Raw genomic sequence first — 19199 nt, forward strand, 5'->3', positions numbered from 1 at the left:
ACATGCTAGCTTGTGATCTGATCATGAGATACAAAGGATAACCTTCCAATATTTATTTTTCTCATCTGGAACTTTCAAAGGCAGAGGAAAAGAGTAAAAAGCAGTGTAAGGGAAAAAAAAAAAAAAGCCGAAACCCCAGCCCCTTGACTCTTTTGGTTAGTGTTGCTCCAGGCGCCGTGCTTGCTGTGGGACAGGGCAGGACACCGGCTCCAGTGCGACGGGCTGTGTGTGTGCCCACTGCAGCCCTGGTGGAGAGCATCAGCGTGGGCAGAGCAATCCTCACTGATGTGTCCATCCCCGGGGGCATCCACCCCTCTGCAGGCAGAGGTGGGCAGGGGCTGTCTGTCCCCAAGTGACCTGTGCTGGCTGGGGGTAGGTGGTGGAAGCCTGTCCTCCCCCGGAGGCTGCCCAGAGCTGGCCCTGTGCCATCCTTCAACATTAAACCTGCACGTTTGATTATAGATGTTGAAGTAACTTTTTTCTTTATAGCAATATCCCAATGTAATCAGCTATGCAGGTGGGGTTATTTGATACACACTCTAGTCCAAAGGTTTATAGTAAGCCCAGCTGCAGGATTAAACCAGAATCACCCTCAAATAAAATGCCCTGTATAATCTTTGGGGAATTTTGCTAGTGCAGCTTGGGTGTGTTTACTTCTGTGAGATGATGCCTATCAAGCACCAAAAAAAACCCCAGAAACCTATCATGGTGCTGACACAGGCGTTGTTGGGAAATGAGCATTCAGGCTGCTGGAGGCTTTGGTGTGAGGGGAGTTCTCGCTGAGGAGAGACCAAGGCAAAGTGATGAGGCAGGGCTGGTTATTTTCCGAGCCGGAGAGGTGTCTACTGTTGACTGCCAAGTTTGAATAAGCAGGTCTCTGCCCACGGTTTACATACGTGCTGCAAACCTGCCTTGCGTGTACGGCAGGATGATTCTGGGACCAGCAGGCTGAGATCAGTGTGTGTGTCTGTCTGTTGGTCAGTTCAGTGCTGGGAGCAGCTACTCAGAGCTGGGAAACACAGCAGGTCATGGCCGTACTTTCCCAAACCCCAGGGCCATGGGATGCCCCTAGTGCATGCCTGCTGGGCATTCATGTTCATGAGAAGAGCCAAGGCTGGGATGTCCTCTGCAGCCATGCGTGGGGTGACCGGCTGGGCATTGCCCCCTGGTTACTTAGTACTTCACCTCTGGAGCTGCTGAGTATGTGCTGGGGCTGGTGTCCTGTGGTGCCATTTTGTGCCACCATGTGGGTCCCTTGGAGGGTCCCTGCATGCCCAGGTGGGGACCAGGGAGCACGGGAGGGCAAGGACCGTGCCTGCAAATACAGCTGAGCCAGTGAGGAGAGGTTAAAGCAGACCGGCACTTGTGGTTTCCTTCGAAACTAAAAGGCCCTATAATATTTCAGGAGGCTGATGGCATCTGCTGCAGAGCTCTCCGTCCTGAGGCTGTCAGTGCGTGTGGAGCCGGCAGGTCTCCAAGGCTGAGCCCCGGGTCCTCCAGGAGTTCAGAAACTCCGTGGCCTTTTGGGAGAGAGCCATGTGAGCCTCATACCTTCCCGGGAAAAGCCTGCAGGTCTCCCAGCTCTGCCTGTTTGGGGAGGGAGCTGGGGGTCTGGAGGGCTGCTGGACCCAACCAGCACCCCTGGCCCTGGGGAAGGGGAGATGCTCAGGGCGAGGCCAAAGGGGCTGTGTCTATGCGTGACACACGGCGTGTCTGTGCGTGACACAAGGCATGTCTGCGTGACACAGGCAGTAACACGCAGCCCTAGCTCCCCTGGAAATGAGTAACTGTGAGGGGGAACGTAATGGGGTGGATGTCACGCAGAAGGGAGGCAAACCAAGTTAGGAAATGGGCGCCTGCAAGAGCAGCGAGCCCGGCCACAGCCTGGCCACAGCTATTTCGGTGCCGACAGAGGGCTGGGCGCGGAGGTGTTGCCAGTAAAAATGTGTACTGGTATCAAGCAGGGAGGCAGGACGGAGGGACACAGTGAAGAGACACCCTGCCTAATAGGGAGGGGACAAAGGGACGGTGTCTGCTGAGTGCCTTCGATGCGGTGAATGGTATTCTGCTGCAGGTGGAAGGTAGACTTTGACATTCCAGGGAGAATGGGTGAATGGTGAACTGGCAGTGAGAAGTGGACAAAATACATCCCATGAGGCCCCTGCCCCTTTCCCAGGATCAAGGTGATCGTCAGAGAGGCTTTGGGTAGCTGGGACCTGGTACAGTCCCTAGACTCAAAACTAGGAAAGCATAAACAGAAATTAAAACCAAAGCAATCCATAATAAAGAGCTGTCTCTAGTAAGCAGAGTTATTTCTGCTTTCAGGTTTTGAGCAGTTTTGAAACTGTTTAGGTCGAAGTTGTGTGTCTGCTGCTATTACCTGAGCTTTGTTTTGCAGTGTCCTAACCCACCTTCCCATCTCCACAATTAGTGCAAAGACCAGTTTTTTTATTCCTAAAAGCAAACCAACCTCTTTCCTTAGGCAATTATTTCTGTGGCTTCTGCAGCAGCATTAACCAGAGATCGTTATGGGCACTGTGATGGGCTAATGAGGGAGTTGTGTACAGTTATCAGTGGTCCATGCAGGAGAGCACTGTACTTGCCTCCAACTAGTGGGAATTTGGAAAGAGTTTGGGTTTTCTGGACCTGGCTGACCTGTCCATGTGCCCCAGGGGCATCTCTGAGTGCTGTGGTTTCCCGGTTTGCTGCCCTTTGCCCACCCCTAACAAAATGAGGGCAGGCCTGACCCAGAAAGCTGGATGCAGAAGTGATCAATACTGATGGTAATTGGTTGCCAGCACCGCCTGGAGGCTCTCTGCATCTTAGTACCAAAATAAATAAATGCATTCAGAAAAAAATGTAGGCAGCCTGTCTCTGGTGGTTAAGGCGTTGGCTGGAGGGGCTTCAGCCTGTGGTCCAAAGGTTGCAGAGGACTGAGTTCACCATACCCCATCCTTGGTGAGTGACATGGATCCTTCTGGTCTCCTTGCCTGGTGATGGTGTGTCTCCAGCAGGTTTTGCTGTGCAAGGCATTTGTTCTGCAGCAGCAGAACCTTGGCCAGAGGGGGACACACTGACATGCAGCTCTGGGTGCCATCAGCTGGGTATCTGGGGAAGGAGATGCATCTGCTCATCGCTGAGTGTGGCATAGACACTTGCTTCTGGACAGGAAAGCAGTCCGTTTTTAAGGGAATAAACAAATCCCAAAGAACATCCTGTTGGAGCATCCCCCTCCTGCCTGCTCCTGTCCCTAGAGGACAATGAGGGCTTTGTAACTGCCCAGGGCTCTCGGGAACTGAAACAATCTCGGTATGAGCTCAGCGGCTGTAAATCAGTGGGCTCCACCGGGTGCTAGTGCTGGGTAAATTTAGTGCTGATTGCTTTGATCTGAAATGCTTTTATTTCGTACCCTCTACAGAGATAGACCCAAGGTCAGACTAACGGCTGATACATGAAAAACGTATGTGGCCTTTATTGATTTTGCAGTGATTAACGATTCAAAGGGAGGGCCAGTGATTCATGCACATACGAACCGTGCCTGGGAATGAGCAACACCGACTGAGGCAGCCTTTTAACTCCATCATCCATCCTGCTTCCCACCGCTCGGGGGTACCAGCGCCGCTCCCACGGGTGTCCTCGCACTGGGCACAAACCCCTTTGTATGCAGTGAGTTCTCACACCCGCGGCTGAGTTCTGTTTGCCTTGCTTTCACTGTCTGTTTTGGAAGGGCATCAAAGGGAACCGGACCTAAACCCTTACTGTTGTCTTGTTGACAAAGCCTCTTGAAGGTTTCCTGCTTGTCCAAGAAGAGAGCCCTGTGGAAGTGTGTGGCACAGCGCCTGGCCCCGGCTCCCGTTGGGAGGTGTCACGGCAGAGCGCATCCCCGGGCTCAGCCCTTTGCTTTCCACCCTGTGATCTCTCAATAAAGGACCTTCAAAGCCGTTTGCTGTGATTAGCGTCGCAGGCGACGGTTTTTGAAATGCTTCTCCACCCCTGTGAGCATGTGGGACTCCCTGGAGGGTGCCGAGCCATTGCTGTGGGGTAGGCACTCTCCTCCCACAGACCCTCTCCCCACCCCAGCCCACCCCGTGGACAGGGACCGCAACTCCCCGCTTTTCTCTGTGCCACAGATGTAGCTGGAAACTGCATGGGGAAGTCATCCTAATTTTGGAGGGGGAAATCAGGCCCTGCTTGAAGGCACTGGGTGGTGGTTACGCAACTTTCCTATCTGGCATTTGAGAAAACTTCCCCCTCCTGGCTGTTTTAGCCTTGTGACTATGACTAAAGTCATCGTGCTGCCACCAAGGCTCCTTCTGCTGGGCTCATTGCTTTGACACTGGCTGTCTTCCTGAGGTGGCCAGAGACCTGCTACATCTTGCTGCATTTTGGGTTCCACTTGTTGCTAGCTTTACTGTTTTTTTGTTGTGGGGTTGGTTTTTTTTTCTCTCTTGCAGTTGCTGATGGCTAAAGACAAAAACATGTTCTCCCTTGGGCATTGTCATGGAGGAGTCGATACTTTGCTGTAAGACCAATTGCTTGGTGATGGAGGTCACCCTCCTGGGGCCATGCATCCATCACCACCCCCCCCCGGGTGGTGAGCGTGGAGGCATAGGCAGCAGCACGAGGTTAAATGCAGCACATTCCCTGTGGATGGTGAGCGAGGCAGGAGAGTTTTTCTTCGGCTTTGTTTCATGTGGATGAGTTTGGCGGGAGGAATTTCAGGGGTGGTGGTGATGCCCACGTGTGTGATGTGGCTCATCACCCAGCCGTGTGGCCAAGGGGGACAACGAAGGATGATGTGTGGCAGTGCCATAATCCAACCCGGGGGAGCCTGGGTTCCTCTTTGTGGTAGCCATGATACAGCAGCACAAACATGAATGTGGTTGATGGTGCACAGGTAGAGGCTGGGTTTGGGCTGTGTGGATGCCAGTGCGCACAAATGCCCTCAGCCACACAGAGGGGTGGCCATCAGCCACTTGCTCAGAGGTGCTGGCTCCCAGCCTGTCTGCAGTGGGACTCATAGAGATGTTTTGAACATGCCGAGGAGATGAGCACAGGTGCTGACCGGCCCCACGCACCCAATGCTGGCTCCAGGTGATGGTCCTGGCAGGTTCTCCATCCCCATCCAGCAGCAGCTGAGGGCTGTTAGCTTGCTCCAAGGAACTTTTTGGGGACGCGGAGTACTGGCCCACGGCAGGAGAGGAAAGGAAACATCACTGGGAGGCACACAGAGATACACTCTCTGCTCCCAAATTAGCTACCAGGCCAGGTTGGTTTTCCTGTTTACTCCCTAAGTGTAAAATAGGAAAGAGAGTAAGAAACCTCACCCCCTAGCTATAAAAAGATCTTGCTGTGCGGGCACAGAAATTTTACCTTCTTTTCATTTTCTTTCCAGTCTGGCAGAGCCTTGGTGGCGCCAGGTGTGTGGCGTGGGCTGTGATGACAGTAATGCAAATACAGGGGGATGCCAGGAATAGCAGCTCCTCTGTAGGAGATATTTCTTCTCGGACAGGGAAGTGGACCCATTCACCAATCTGCTGGTGAACAGCTGTATCAGGGGTTCACAAAACATAAGGGTGACAGAGAAGACATGCAGGGTGACAGAGGAGACACGCAGGGTTTGTGTTGGGGACACAAAGCCTCCACTCCCCAGGTGTACCCGGCACTGACCCAGCCAAGCTGCCAAGGCAGCTGAGGGCCACTGAGCTCCAATGAGCAGAACAAAAGGTGAAGAAACCATATCATCCCTACAGCCTTTCTGTGGGCAGATTGCAATGAAAAGGTGAGCTGGGTGGGTCTGGCCAGCAGGAGCAAGGGGTCAGAGCAGGTAAGATATTGCCATGACAGAAAACTGGCCGGGCTGTGTTTCAGGTTTACAGCGTGAGGATGAGTTATTGGCATCCTGAACCCTGCAAGCCCAGAGAGGTTGCTAAACCTTGTTTGCCTCAGATTGTTTGTCCAAAAAGATATCTAGAGATGAACTCTTTCTTCCCTTCATAATTGGCCACAATCTTATCTGAAGCCTCCAAGTGTCCTAGAGACTCCTCAGGAAGATAACAAACAAACAAAAAAGAAGTCCAAGAGCATTTATTTCTGAGGCTTGAGACTGGGGAATAGCACAAGTTTCTTGGCCAGCTTTGGTCGCCCTTATTTGTCACAAAGAGAAGGCAATGACCCCCAGAGCTGCCAAGGTCTTCCTTAAGTAGCAACTGAGTTTCCTCGTCTCCTTGCTCCTCTGGATAATTGAAACTGTTTTGAGGAGGAAAGTCTCAAATTTGATTTAGTTAACTAGGAAAAAATACTGCATGAGAGCAGAAGGCTACAGCAGCTGATGTCTCAGGCATCCGACTGCCTAGGTCAGCATGGTTTGACCGTCTCCCACCATTTTTGGTATGTTTGTTGTGGGCCTGTGGATATCCTTCAGGCAAGAGGCTTTCTCATGGACTCGGTGGTGGTTTCAAGGTACTTTTTGCTCTGCATAGTTTGTGGCTTCTCACTTCCCAGAGGAGCCTCTAGTATTCTCACCATGGACTTCGAAAAGTATGTGCAATTGTAAAAAAGATTCCCCAAACATAGTACTTCCTGTAAAATTAGTGTCTGTGTGCCTGACTTGTCTTAGCTGGTCCTCCCAGAAAAGATTTGACAGACTCTGTGGCTCTTTTTTGAGGTCTGTTTCTGCCAGTGCCACCTGTGGGTGTTCATTTGAAGCAGGTGAGTGTTATTTGCGATGTTGCCTCCACAGCACAAGGGCTCACCTGCATGCTTACAGTGCGTGGGCTCACTGGAGAGTGAGGATATTGATTGCCCGAGGGCTGGTGGTCTGCAGCAGACCTGGTGGGCCATAGGTGGCTTTGTCCATGCTGCATGTCCCACCTCCAGCAGTGGGGAAGCACATGTGCTGAACCTGTCACTGAAGCTGTCTGCTGGGGTGAGGTTGTAGACTACCAGAATGGGACCCGCCATCCCAGCAGCACTAATCCTGGGACCTTCTAGGGGTGTTCCCATTCAGAGGTCTTTGTTCATAAATTGGATGAGTCCTGTTAGTTCCATGAGGGTCCATTACACCCCCCAGGGCTGCTCCAACCACCACAACCCGTCCCTGAGCTTCAGCTGTGACTTTTATATTGTCCATAGCAAAACATTTACTGCATGTCCAATGAGCCCAGCTCTGGATTCTGTGTAAATTATGGTGGTTTCGTCCAGGACACGGGTTAGAAATGTGAAATTTCAAAGAGGGAAGAAGAAAATTCTTCTCTGATAAAGCATCTACTTGATGCTGGTTTAGGACTTAGAATTCATTTTCAGACCTAAGAGTTGGCTGTGTTTTGGCACACCTGCAATGTGCTATATTACCTGTTGTGTTATTCTGGTTCTCAGTCAAAATACGCTATCAAGTAAGAGGTGGACCAACGTGTAAACGTCCTGTATCAGCACCACAGCAGGTTGCTGTAACCAGATCTGTTTTCTGTTAACTTTTCTTGATTAGCAGAAATAAACCATTTAAGGGAGGGGAACTGAATTAATCAGCACGTGCCTGAGCTCCGGGTCATGGTGACTCCCTCTGGCATTATCCTGTTTACTGTTCAGCCTGGAGAGGAGAAGGCTCTGGGGAGACCTTAGTGTGGTCTGTCACTATATATATTCCACTTACAAGAAAGATGGAGCGGGACCTTTTGACAAGGCCTGTAGTGACAGGACAAGGGGCAATGGTTTTAAACTGGAAGAGGGTAGGTTTAGATTGGATATTAGGAATAATTTTTTTACAATGAGAGTGATGAGACACCTGAACAGGTTGCCCAGAGAAGCTGGGGATGCCTCATCCCTGGAGGTGTTCAAGACCAGGCTGGATGGGGCTTTGAGCAACCTGGTCTGGTGGGAGGTGTTGCTGCCCATGGCAAGGGGGTTGGAATGAGATGATCTTTGAAGGTCCGTTCTGACTCCAAACATTCTATGATTCTATTACTACTTTTTCAAAATGCTGGCATCTTACTTGTCTTTCAGACAAGTCTCTCAGCAGCTGGAGCGAGGGCAGGACATGCAGCTGCTACCCATGCCAGTGCAGGTGTCCTCAATTGGTCCAGGTACAATGTGTATTTTTGGAATGAGGAAAGTGGATGTGATGGATACATAAATGTCAGGTTCTGAGCAAAGCAAACTAATGGGAGAAATGGGCAGTTTGCTACAATGCTGTAAGGATTTTATTGATCCAAACCAGTTCACAGGCAGTAAGGACACTCTGTCAAAGCAAATTGATTTTTTTTTGCATTGTTTTGCTCACCCTCTGTGAGGTTCTCCCCGGCTTGTGAGTGTGCCCTTTGCCTTGTTGTGCTGCTCCAGGGCACATGGTGCCCACAGGCCTGGCTGCGGGGTTTTGCCCACTGTCGAGCCACAGCCGTGTGCTCATGGGACTGGGGCCACCCCCACCACAGGTCACCTTCATGGACAGCAGCATAACCAAAAGCCAGGTGCTGGCTCCAGAGGAGGCAAGGCATGGCTGGGCAGGGGTGGCAGGGCCCCCCTTGTCCCCAGCAGCAGAGGGGACAGGCACAGCAGAGTTAAACCCTGAGCCTGACTCTGCTGAAACCCCATGTTGCACGGTTTGTGTGCACAGGCTGCCCCAGTTCGCCTGGGGTTTACCACACATTTCCATCGTGCTTGCAAAATGCTGTTATCATAAATTGCAAAAAACCAACGTCATCCTCATCCGATCAGAGCGAAACCAGTGCAGCTCTGCACAATGTCTCCAGCGTGTCCGGTCTGCTGAGTGCTCTCTGGGGCACAGGGTTATGGCTCAGAGATGCTTCAGTTTGCTGCTTTGGGATGTTATTTTTTCTTTTTTTTTTACTGCAGACTCCTTGGCCTTGGCCAGGATACTCCCTGCCTCAGCTACTGGCCACGACAGGGCTTTTTGCTGAGGACTGATGTGACCTTTCTGTAGGTGAACATGCTGCAGTAAAGCTGGGGGTGAGAGGGAGCCTGTGCTGGGCTGCTCCCGAGCAGAGGCTCCAGGCCGCCACCAAAGCGGCCACCAAAGAGGCATGGATGGAGCTGGTTGTGAAACCCATCACAGCCGCTCTCCTCCCCATCCCATGGGGCGAGCAGCACCTCTCTCGGGGTCACCTTGTCCTGCTGGGGCGAGGTGAGCAGGTCAACCCACTGTCTCCCCACTGCCAGTGCCTGTGTTTCACCCCGATAGCTCCCTCTGTCCTGATAGCTCCTTCTGCCCCAGCCCTTGTCTCCGGGATGGGTTGACAGTGCAGATGAGTGAGTGGGCCCAGAAGGCAGGCAGTCTGTATTTCCCAGGAGCAAAGCTACTGTTTAAAACAATACGTTTCATAATTAATAATGGAAATGTCCTCAAGTTGCACCAGGGGAGTTTTAGGATGGATATTAGGAAAAATTTCTTCACCAAAGGGCTTATCAAATATTGGAACAGGTTGCCCAGGGAAGTGGTTGAATCCCCATCCCTGGAGGTATTCAAAAGATGTGTAGACATGGTGCTGAGGGACATGGTTTAGTGGTGGTTTTGGTAGTGTTAGGTTGATGGTGGGACTCAATGATCTTAAAGATCCCTTCTAACCTAGATGATTCTATGGTTTAGTGGTGGACTTGGCAGTGCTAGGTTAATGACTGGACTTCATGATCATAAAGGTTTCTTCCAGCCATAACGTGTCTATGATTCTAATAGCCTGGAGGCTATGTGTGAGACACAAGCTGGAGGTACCACATGACTTACCAGCCATGATAGACCACCTTTGTGTGCTGCTGGGCTATGCCATCTGCAAAACCTTAGGGAGCACTGCAGATTTCTTTTATTGGAGCTTACCAAGCCTCTTTGGCTGTATGTGAGCCGAGCTGGAGCTCAGCCCCTTCCAGCTCCCACAGCCCTCCCGGGTGAGGGCGGCTGGGCAGCAGGTCGGGGCTGGGGAGAAGAAAGCCCTGGTAACATGCCCAAGAAATCAGGGCTTTTTGCAAGATGCTGTAATGAGTTGCAGCCCCAAGTTACAGCCACGAGGGCCACAGCTCCCTGCCTTCAAAGGCTGGGTCATACGGTTGGATCATATGGTGCATCTTTCATCAGTAATCAAGTGACTCTGAAAATCAGGACATGAAAGTGCTTTAGCAACACCAAAAGTAAAACATAAGGAAAAAAATTTCCCCTCCCCTTACTCCATCAAAGTTCAATATTGTGCAGATGATCTGAAATGTTTTGAAGTGCTAAAGGCTGACTGTGTGACACAAGTCACACATTGGGCACAGGGATCTTCTGCTTCTAAAATAGGTGAGACATTTCACAGGGGAGTCTTTAGACTTTCCGGGCAAGAGATAACAGCAGAAACCTGATATTGTTGAAGGCTGGCTGTAGGAAATGCAATTGCTAATGGCTAGTCTTGTTGTCCTGCTGCACTTTGCACTTAAAGGTATGTGTTTTATCATGATGGGTGAAAGGAAGCTAAACTTTAAAGGCTTGCCTTGCTGTAGCAGGAGGCCTCCAGCTGGATGTTCAGCTTGACTCCGGGCCAGGTCACAGTGCTGGGCAAAGGCAGAGGTGGTCCCACCCCCTCTCAAATTCTTAGGTTTGCACCTTTTCTTTTTTGTGTGTTTGAAGATCTTCTTACCTGCTTCCAGGGAGTTAATTTTCCGAAGGCCTTTAGTGCTTGCCTGGGTGGTATTGCCACTATCCGTGCAGGCGTGATGGGCTGGCATTTTTGCTTTGTCCTGCAGGACAGAGCCCACCTGGGTGTGTGAGCCCCAGCAGGAGGCTTTCTGGGGTGCTGGTCTCGGCAAAGCCAGGCTTTACCCTGCTGCCTGGTTTGCAGTGGCTGGGGTGTCTGAGCCTCTTGACTGGGTGTGTGGATACACACCACACAGGGCAGGAACAAACCAACACCACCCTGGCACAATTAGTGTTTCTAAACGAGCACTGGGCTAATCATTGAGGCTCATATTTCCATTCCCACCTGTCACCTATGTCAGCTCACTTCTAGGTGGCACCAGAGAATAATTAAATGAGGAGAGTATTTTGTTTGGTGACAGACAGCAGCCAAAGCAGCAGCTGAGTGTCTGTATTACAAGGCTTTGAAAAAGTCTGCTCTTGGCGGAGCTGCCTGGGCATGGGTGTCAACCAGACCCCTCAGGATTGGGCTCCCCAGCACCATGGGCTCCTGCAGCCATGACCCACCTCTCCATCCCTGCCTCTCTCCATCCCTCTGTCCCTGCATCCCTCCATCCCTGCCTCCCTGCCTCCATCCCTGCCTCTCTCCATCCCTCTGTCCCTGCATCCCTCCATCACTCCCTCTCTCCATCCCTCTGTCCCCACCTCCCCCCCTCCATCCCTACCTCTCTCCATCCCTCTGTCCCCGCATCCCTCCATCACTCCCTCTCTCCATCCCTCTGTCCCCACCTCCCCCCCTCCATCCCTACCTCTCTCCATCCCTCTGTCCCCGCATCCCTCTGTCCCTGCATCCCTCCCTCTCTCCATCCCTCTGTCCCTGCATCCCTCTGTCCCTGCATCCCTCTGTCCCTGCATCCCTCTGTCCCTGCATCCCTCCATCCCCACCTCCCTCCCTCCGTCCCCGCGTCCCTCCGTCCCCGCATCCCTGCATCCCTCCATCCCTGCCTCTCTCCATCCCCCTGTCCCTGCGTCAGTCCCTCAGTCACCACCTCCCTTCATCCCCGCCTTCCTCTGTCCCTGCCTCCTTCCGTCCCTGCCTCTCTCCCTCCCTCTCTCCCTCCACCCCTTCCTCTCTCCACCCTTCCCTCCCTCCCTTCCCCGGGCTCGGCCGCCCCCGCGGGGTCTCGGGGGGTTGCGGGACACGGGCGGTGGGTGCGGGGGGCGCTGCTGTCAGAGAGCAGGAGCCACCTTCCACCGGCTGCTGGGCCTGACGAGGTGCCATAAATAGCGTGAGCCGCGTGGGGAAACAACTGATATATACATACACACATAATTTGTATAGATACACACACATATATGTATATAAATGCTATGCATATGCATGCATATACACATATATGTATGTATGCGTGTATATATACACCTATACATATGTTTATATGTATACAGTATGTATAATGAATATATGTAGTCAGTTTGCGCGTGTGAATGTGTATGTATATAATTTTATATATATTGTTAAACAGTAGTATCCCAGCCCAGACCGTCCCGCGGCGCTGTGCCTGGGTCCCGCCGCGGCGGCCCTTCCTCTCTCGCCCGCGGGGTGTCGCTGTTGGCTGCAGCGGCGCTGGCAGCCGGCAGGAGAAGCGGCAGCCTCCCCGCAGGGACCCGCGGCTCTCCCTTCTCTCCAGCAGCAGCAGCGCCAAACCCTGCACTGCCACAGCTTCTGAGCTGGGTACACCAGTGCCAGGGCGTCCACAGCCAGGCTGAAGATGTGCCCTTCATTCGGGCCGTTCTGGGAGGAGCATCACTGCCTGTAAAAGCCTGGCCAAAGAGCTACACTTGCATTGTGAGTGCAAGTGTAGGTACGGGTGCTTAACGCAACCACCTCAACTTCCACAAGTGTTTTCTCAACTCTAAAGGTACTACCCTTCTTGTTTAGGTCACTCTGTGATGAAATCTAGATTTATTGAGAAGGCATCAGGAGGAACACGATGCTAAGTTAAGTATGACTTTTAAAAGATTAATACGGATGGGTCAGCAGGTGGTGGGTTAGGTTGGTTTGGGTGACCGGCTGCAGCATTGCTTTGCAGAGAAGTTGTAACAAATGATTGGGTTTGATCTCATTTGAACTGAAGCAAACTGAAAAAAAACCCTCAGCCCCATTTAGCACAACCCAGCAGCCACGGATTTGTGCCTACTCGCTGATTTCACAGCGTTGTACAAGCCTACAGACCAAAGGGGGAAAAGCTGCTTGAACTCCTTGAAGCGCAGGGGCTGGTGCAGGGGTGCGGAGCCACAGCATCACCCCTCGTTAGCAAAATCCCCACCAAAGGCCAGCCCTCCCCATCACATCAGCTAACACTGGCTTCCTGAGAACCAGCTAATCTTCGCATGCCTCGGCCTTTCCCAACACATCCTGGTTCACAAGTTCAGCAGCTTCAAAGTTGCATCTGATCATTAACCCTGAAAGATCAGAGATTAGTACAGAGTTTAAATGGCGTGTTTGGGATGTCTGAGAGGCACAAAGTTCAGAACAAATCTGTGCCCAAATCCTGAGACAATCTTCCCAAAGTTTAAGAGGCCAATGCCTCTTAAAAGGGTTTCGGTTCAGGGGTGCGATGCCTGAGCATCGTGTAGGGTTGCGCCTTCATTTCTCTTCTTTTCTTTTTAAAGTTACTTTCATGCAGCTGCTATTTCAAAAGTGACCATGAGGTTTGGGTGCTTCTGGCTGTCTGTGGTGAGCGTGGCTGGGCTTGTAGATCCCAGGGACTTCAGCCAGAAAGGCAAGACAGTCTAAATAAAAGCCCTGCAATTCAGTTCTTCATTTATGCCAGGGTCTTTGATAGCAAATTACTTTTCTCTTGTTCATTTTCTCTGTCACTTTTATTCCTGATAAGATAGTTAAAGAAGAAAGTGCTGTATGTGACCATGTTATACACAAAAAACCCCAGCAGAAGACAGGAGCCCCATCTATCACAGGTAATTTTCTATACAGTTTGTTGTTATTTCTGTGAGAAATTCTGTGTGTTGTTATTTCAGTGTCAGAACCACAGGGAAACCTGGGTTGGAAGATGTCTCCTGGGGCCCTCTTGCTAAGTGTGGGTCCAGCTTCATGAGCTGCTCAGTGGCAATGAGCCCCTTGGGCCTGAGCAGTGAGAACCACGGCACTGTGGTAGTAATTTCGGAAGGATCTGAACGAGTGCCAAGGAACAAAGACATTGGTATTTTCCTTGATGGGATTTAATTTTAATCATAGAATGGTTAGAGTTGGAAGGCACCTTGAAGATCATCTAGTTCCAATCCCCCTGCCATGGGTAGGGACACCTCCCACCAGACCAGGCTGCTCAAAGCCCCATCCAGCCTGGCCTTGAACACCTCCAGGGATGGGGCATCCACAGCTTCTCCGGGCAACCTGTGCCAGTGTCTCACCACCCTCAGAGTAAAGAATTTCTTCCTAATATCTAAACTAACTCTACCTAAATCTATCTAATCTTAATGCCACTCATCAGTCTTCAGGGTGGAAGTCCTGAACCTGATGGTGCCAAAGGATTAATTTAAATCTAAATTCCTCAGGTGTAGCCTCAAAGAGTGGGAGGTGAAGGTCACATAGTGAAGGAGGCCCACGAATACAGCCTGGTCTGTAACGCTGGCTCCTGCTGTGGGTAGGGATCCAGCCCCCAATGCCCCCAGGACAAACTGGTAAAGGGCCAAACCCTTTCAGCCCTGCTGGTGCTAGTGCTCCTGGAAGTCACTAAGGGGTCTAATCATTTGGGAGAAAACTACCAAAACAGCCAGAGCCAAGCAGGAGCTGAGGTTGTTGCTGTTTTTGTTTTTCAGCTGGTGAAATTGCTGCTCCTCAGCAAACTGGGATCGGCGGGTATCGCTGGAGCCCTCAGCGAGGGGGATCTCTCGGGAGCTGACGGAAGCTCAGGCTGAGCTGGTGGAGGGCAAGCAGTGCTGTTTGGTGAGCAAGAGACCATCTCATCCACAAATCAAGGCACCATCTCCTGCACCCTTGAGCTGGGGATGAGGGGAAGGAGCGTGGCCAGCACCCGGCCAGCCATAGGTTGCCAGCCAGCCTGCCGAGCTCGGAGCGTGGTGGCCAGCCTCTCACCATGCCAGATACCAAGCGTGGTGACCAGCCTCTCACCACGCCAGACACAAAGCGTGAGGGTGTAGCTCAATTTCATCTTCTGTCTTTCATCTCCTAAAATTGTCCCACACTGCCTGAGTGGGCTGGCACGTTGTCAGCATGGAAAACTAGATGTTGCCAAATTTCCAGTGGTTGTTCTTGGTGCTTGGTGCTGTTACTTTAACAGAAGTATGCGTGTCACACCATACGATTTACTGCCTTAACAAGGGTCAGCTCTGTTTTCAGCTGCCTTCACAACAGAGATGTCTATCTAGCTCAGAAACGTTGCTGTCAGCTTTCCATGAGCACAAATTCAGTAGCACCCTCCATACCAGCACACGGTCCTCTCCCAGCCACTGGCCACCAAGAAACTGCTTGGTTTGTGCCTGCAAAAATACTCACCTGAATATTTTTGCCAGTAAAATTACTTCTTTTTTCCATCTGCAGTTTTAGACATTAAACTCAGAGTTTAGTCACCAGCTTTGTGCTTCCTACCCAGCTGCAAGTACTGCAAAGGATATAGATATACATTTAAATATTATGTGCACATACACATATATGTATGTATATACACTCATATTTTATATACACACATATGAATATATATAAGTGTATACACACAGGTTTTATACATACATATAGGTGTATATATATATGTATGTTTACATATTATATATATTTTTATACACGTGTGTACAAATGTTGCATCTATGTATATACACATGTATACCTATACATATATAATGTGTCTATATACATGTATGTACATGTGCAGGTGGAGAGACCAGCACCAATGGGTTACCTCTGTGGCAAAGCAACAGAAGTGCTGGGCATCCAGTGATTTCATGCCGTGCCTGCAGGGATTGCCAGAGAAGAGGTTTCACCACATGCTCGAGGTAAAGAGGAGCCCTCAATCCACCCCTACAGCCACTGCTGCTCGCCCCCCAGCCCCCTGCCTTTCTGCAGCAAACTGGCACCCTTTTTTATAAGTTCAGGGTATGGAATAGAAAGGAGGCTGGGAAGGAGCAGAGCTAATGGAGCACAGCAGGAAAAGTGCTCGCAAGTTGCCAAGTGACAGCCTCTAGCAGAGCCTCTGAGATGTCCGACCCAAACCTCTGAGGCTTGCCAAGGGCTGCTGCCAGCAGCTGCTGCTTAACTTGGCTTAAGTTTTAATGAGTGTGGCTCATAGTCTTATATACATCCTCATGCGAAGTGCCCTCTCACCCAGCTTCGAACCAGGAAAAATAAGCCAAATTCTTCCAGCAGTTTTCTCAGTATTTATTCCTTCATACTCACTGGAAAAACAAAGTGGCACCTTAGTAAACATCTTCTCAGAAGTATAGCAAAACAGTACAAAGGTAAACTTAGTTTTTGTGGGCTAATCACTGTAACTGAAATTGAGTTTCCTTAATGAATTGTTAGTGCAAGTCCCAGTATGGAAAGAGCTTGCTGCAGCTTTGTAAGCGTAACACTTCAGGCTGCATTTTTACCTTATTTTAAAAGTTCCAGAGAAAACTTACAGCTGCTTCTGAAACAGACACCAGATATCTACTGCTGTATACGCGATGCTGTAGAGTCAAGGCTGTAAAATGGGAAATTACAGAATCACAAAATGGTAGGGGTTGGAAGGGACCTCTGGAGATCATCCAGTCCAACCCCTCTGCCAAAGCAGGGTCACCCAGAGCAGGTTGGACAGGAACGTGTCCAGGTGCGATTTGAATGTCTCCAGACAAGGACACTCCACAACTTCCCTGGGCAGCCTGTCCCTGTGCTCTGCCACCCTCAAAGTAGAGAAGTTTTTCCTCAAGTTCAGATGGAACTTCCTGTGTTCCAGCTGGTGCCTGTTGCCCTTTGTTGTGTTTCTGAGCACCACTGAAAAGGGCACTGGAAGGCTGCAATAAGGTCTCCTCAGAGTCCCTATATATAATACCTCTATATTAGTATTGAAAAATTCCCAGTGCAACCACAGTAGAGAGTTATAATGGGAGAAATAAATGCACGCCTGTGTATGCTCAGGACCACAGAGGCTTCTCTCCCCCCCGAGAATGCCAGACACTATGCCAAGGACAAGTCAGGAGCAGAACTTGGTTTGCTCCAGGCGGGGAAGTGCTGGCTCCTGGGTAGGGCAGCAAAGCCTGAGGTGATGGTGACCCTTGGTGTCTCTGCTGGGTGCTGGCACTGCTGCTTAAACCAAGGGCTCCACCAGCTCCCAGGGCTGAGGATCAGGATAAAACCCCACAGCTTCAGAGGGAGGCACACACCAGTTACACCCCTGAGGGTCCTCAGCAGGGGCTCGATCTCAACAACAAATATGTTATATTACATGTATAATATATAACATTATATATACATATATATTATATAGCATTGTATAACTTTAAATTACGTATACACATACACATGTGTGTATATAAACATTAAGTGCGTAACACATATACGTATATATGGACATGTTATATATGTATACACACATTGTAATGTCTAAAAATACATACATGTGTGTATATAAATATATACATGCAAGTGTCTACGTATATTTATACATATATAAGTGTATATAGTATCTATTCAATGGGTATATAGAATCATGTATAGAATATGTATATACATACATATGTGTATATATACATACATACAATGTATGTGTATATATGTGCACGTATAGAAAATACATACATTTAAGGTGTCTCTATACATATATCTGTATATGTATGCAATATGCATAAATACATACACAATATAGATATACAGATATGTGTGTATATATATTTATATCCACATCCACACCCACAGACGTGGGCCTGTGAAGTGTATAATGCAAATCAGCTGCTGGCTACATGGCTGGTGCTGCTGTGAGGGTTTTGGCTTTGATGGCAATGGGACATCCTTTGATGAATATGGCCTGTTAAAGAGGGGTGGGATCCACCAGCCTGGAAGGGGCAAGGGAATCTGTGGCAGCAGGCTGGCCAACTTGGTGAGGTGGGCTGTAAAGCTCATGCTGTTATGCTGTTCTTCACACAACCACACCTTATATAGACACCTCCTGTTTAAGGTCCCAAACGCCTTCCTTGTACTTGCGGCAGCCACTAATTTAAATTCCAAAAGCTGCTGCCCCTCACCCACGTTGCCGCAGCTGCAGGTAGACCTGGGGCTCCAGTGCAGCCCCCACGGCAGGGCTGCTGTGGTGGCCTCAGTGCTGGGAGGCATAAAGCACTTCCTCAACACTTTGCAGGACTATTTTTTTTTATCTTTTTTTTTTTTTTTTTTAATCTGTGCATGACTTTATTTAATAACTTTCAGGGGTCAGAAGCACTTGTACTATAGATGACTATTGATTTCCAGAAGGGAAGCAACTGATGGATTGCTGCAGGTCCACCTCTAGAAATTGCCCAAGTGCTGCTTGACCCACTGTTCTTCACGCGCCCGCGGGGAGTGACTCCCCCAGCAGAAGCAACAGCAGCAGCGACAAAGATGAATGGCTTATTTCCCCCATAATGCAACACAGAAACAGGTTTCTATGAAAAATAGAGCGCAGACTGAGACAGAGAGGGCGACAGTCACTTTTGAAGGTCACACATAATATTTCTTTATGGCAAGTTTTCCTTCTGTGAGTGAGAAAAGCGGGACGGATCAAGTGTCTTCCAACGGACCTGGATTAAAAATGAAGTCATGTTACTTGGAGAACTGACAGTCCCACCAGCAATAATAGAGGCTGCTGACAGTTCTGGCTTCACAATAAAAAGCATCTTCCCACGTTGTCAAAAGAGCTTCTCCAATATAGGCATAAATAAGGCGTTATTTGACTGGAAATGTTAATGGCAAAGAGATATAAATCATATTGGTCTGCTGTAAAAATACACTGTAGCTGAAAAAATGCATTCTTGTTTCTCATATATATAAAAATATATATGTGTGTGGATAAACAAGATATGCATATATCTCTATATATTTATTTATAATTCTATGCATGTGTTCTACATGTCAGTAGCTAAAAATACTCAGTATCAGTCCTTCCCCTAAAAGCAAACGTTCGGCATGATGCACTGAAGGCTGTTGTTCAAGATCAGACTAAATATCTTTCCCATACATAAGGTTGTAACGTAGCAACCGTTGTTTTCTGCTTGGAAGACACTATTTCCAAACTAATTGTGACTAGCCTTATTAGTAGCCGCTGCCACGGCTCCTGAAGCAGTACTGAGAAGCACAGAGGCTTTGATCAACCACAGTCTTGATGAATCTGGCCACGGGCCGAAGCATCGCAAAGGATGGCTCACCCTTTGATGGCATGCTCTGTGGTGAAGGAGATACTGAGATTAAGAGCCTGAAGCATTCAGATGGCCTTGCTGTAATGGCAAGCTGCTCCTGGCTACTAACTGGGCTTGTGGCTACAGCTTGGGAAGAGCCTGCAGCCTGAGGCCATGCTGCAAACCCTGAGCTGGAGGCTGTTAG

At 49.8% G+C, this 19199-nt stretch overlaps 1 long non-coding RNA gene across 2 annotated transcripts; it reads left to right on the forward strand.

The window, feature by feature from the left end:
- The first annotated feature begins 12569 nt into the window (after window positions 1-12569).
- Window positions 12570-18514, forward strand: LOC106889351. 2 transcript variants are annotated; one of them, XR_001412289.1, is made up of 4 exons: window positions 12570-13597; window positions 14456-14582; window positions 15526-15646; window positions 18051-18514. It is a non-coding gene; the product is annotated as an uncharacterized LOC106889351 (long non-coding RNA). The 2 variants fall into 2 exon arrangements; XR_001412290.1 differs by lacking the exon at window positions 15526-15646.
- Window positions 18515-19199: the final 685 nt, after the last annotated feature.

Source organism: Calidris pugnax, unplaced genomic scaffold, assembly GCF_001431845.1.
Source record: "Calidris pugnax isolate Ruff unplaced genomic scaffold, ASM143184v1 scaffold70, whole genome shotgun sequence".
In the NCBI taxonomy this organism is placed as follows: domain Eukaryota; kingdom Metazoa; phylum Chordata; class Aves; order Charadriiformes; family Scolopacidae; genus Calidris; species Calidris pugnax.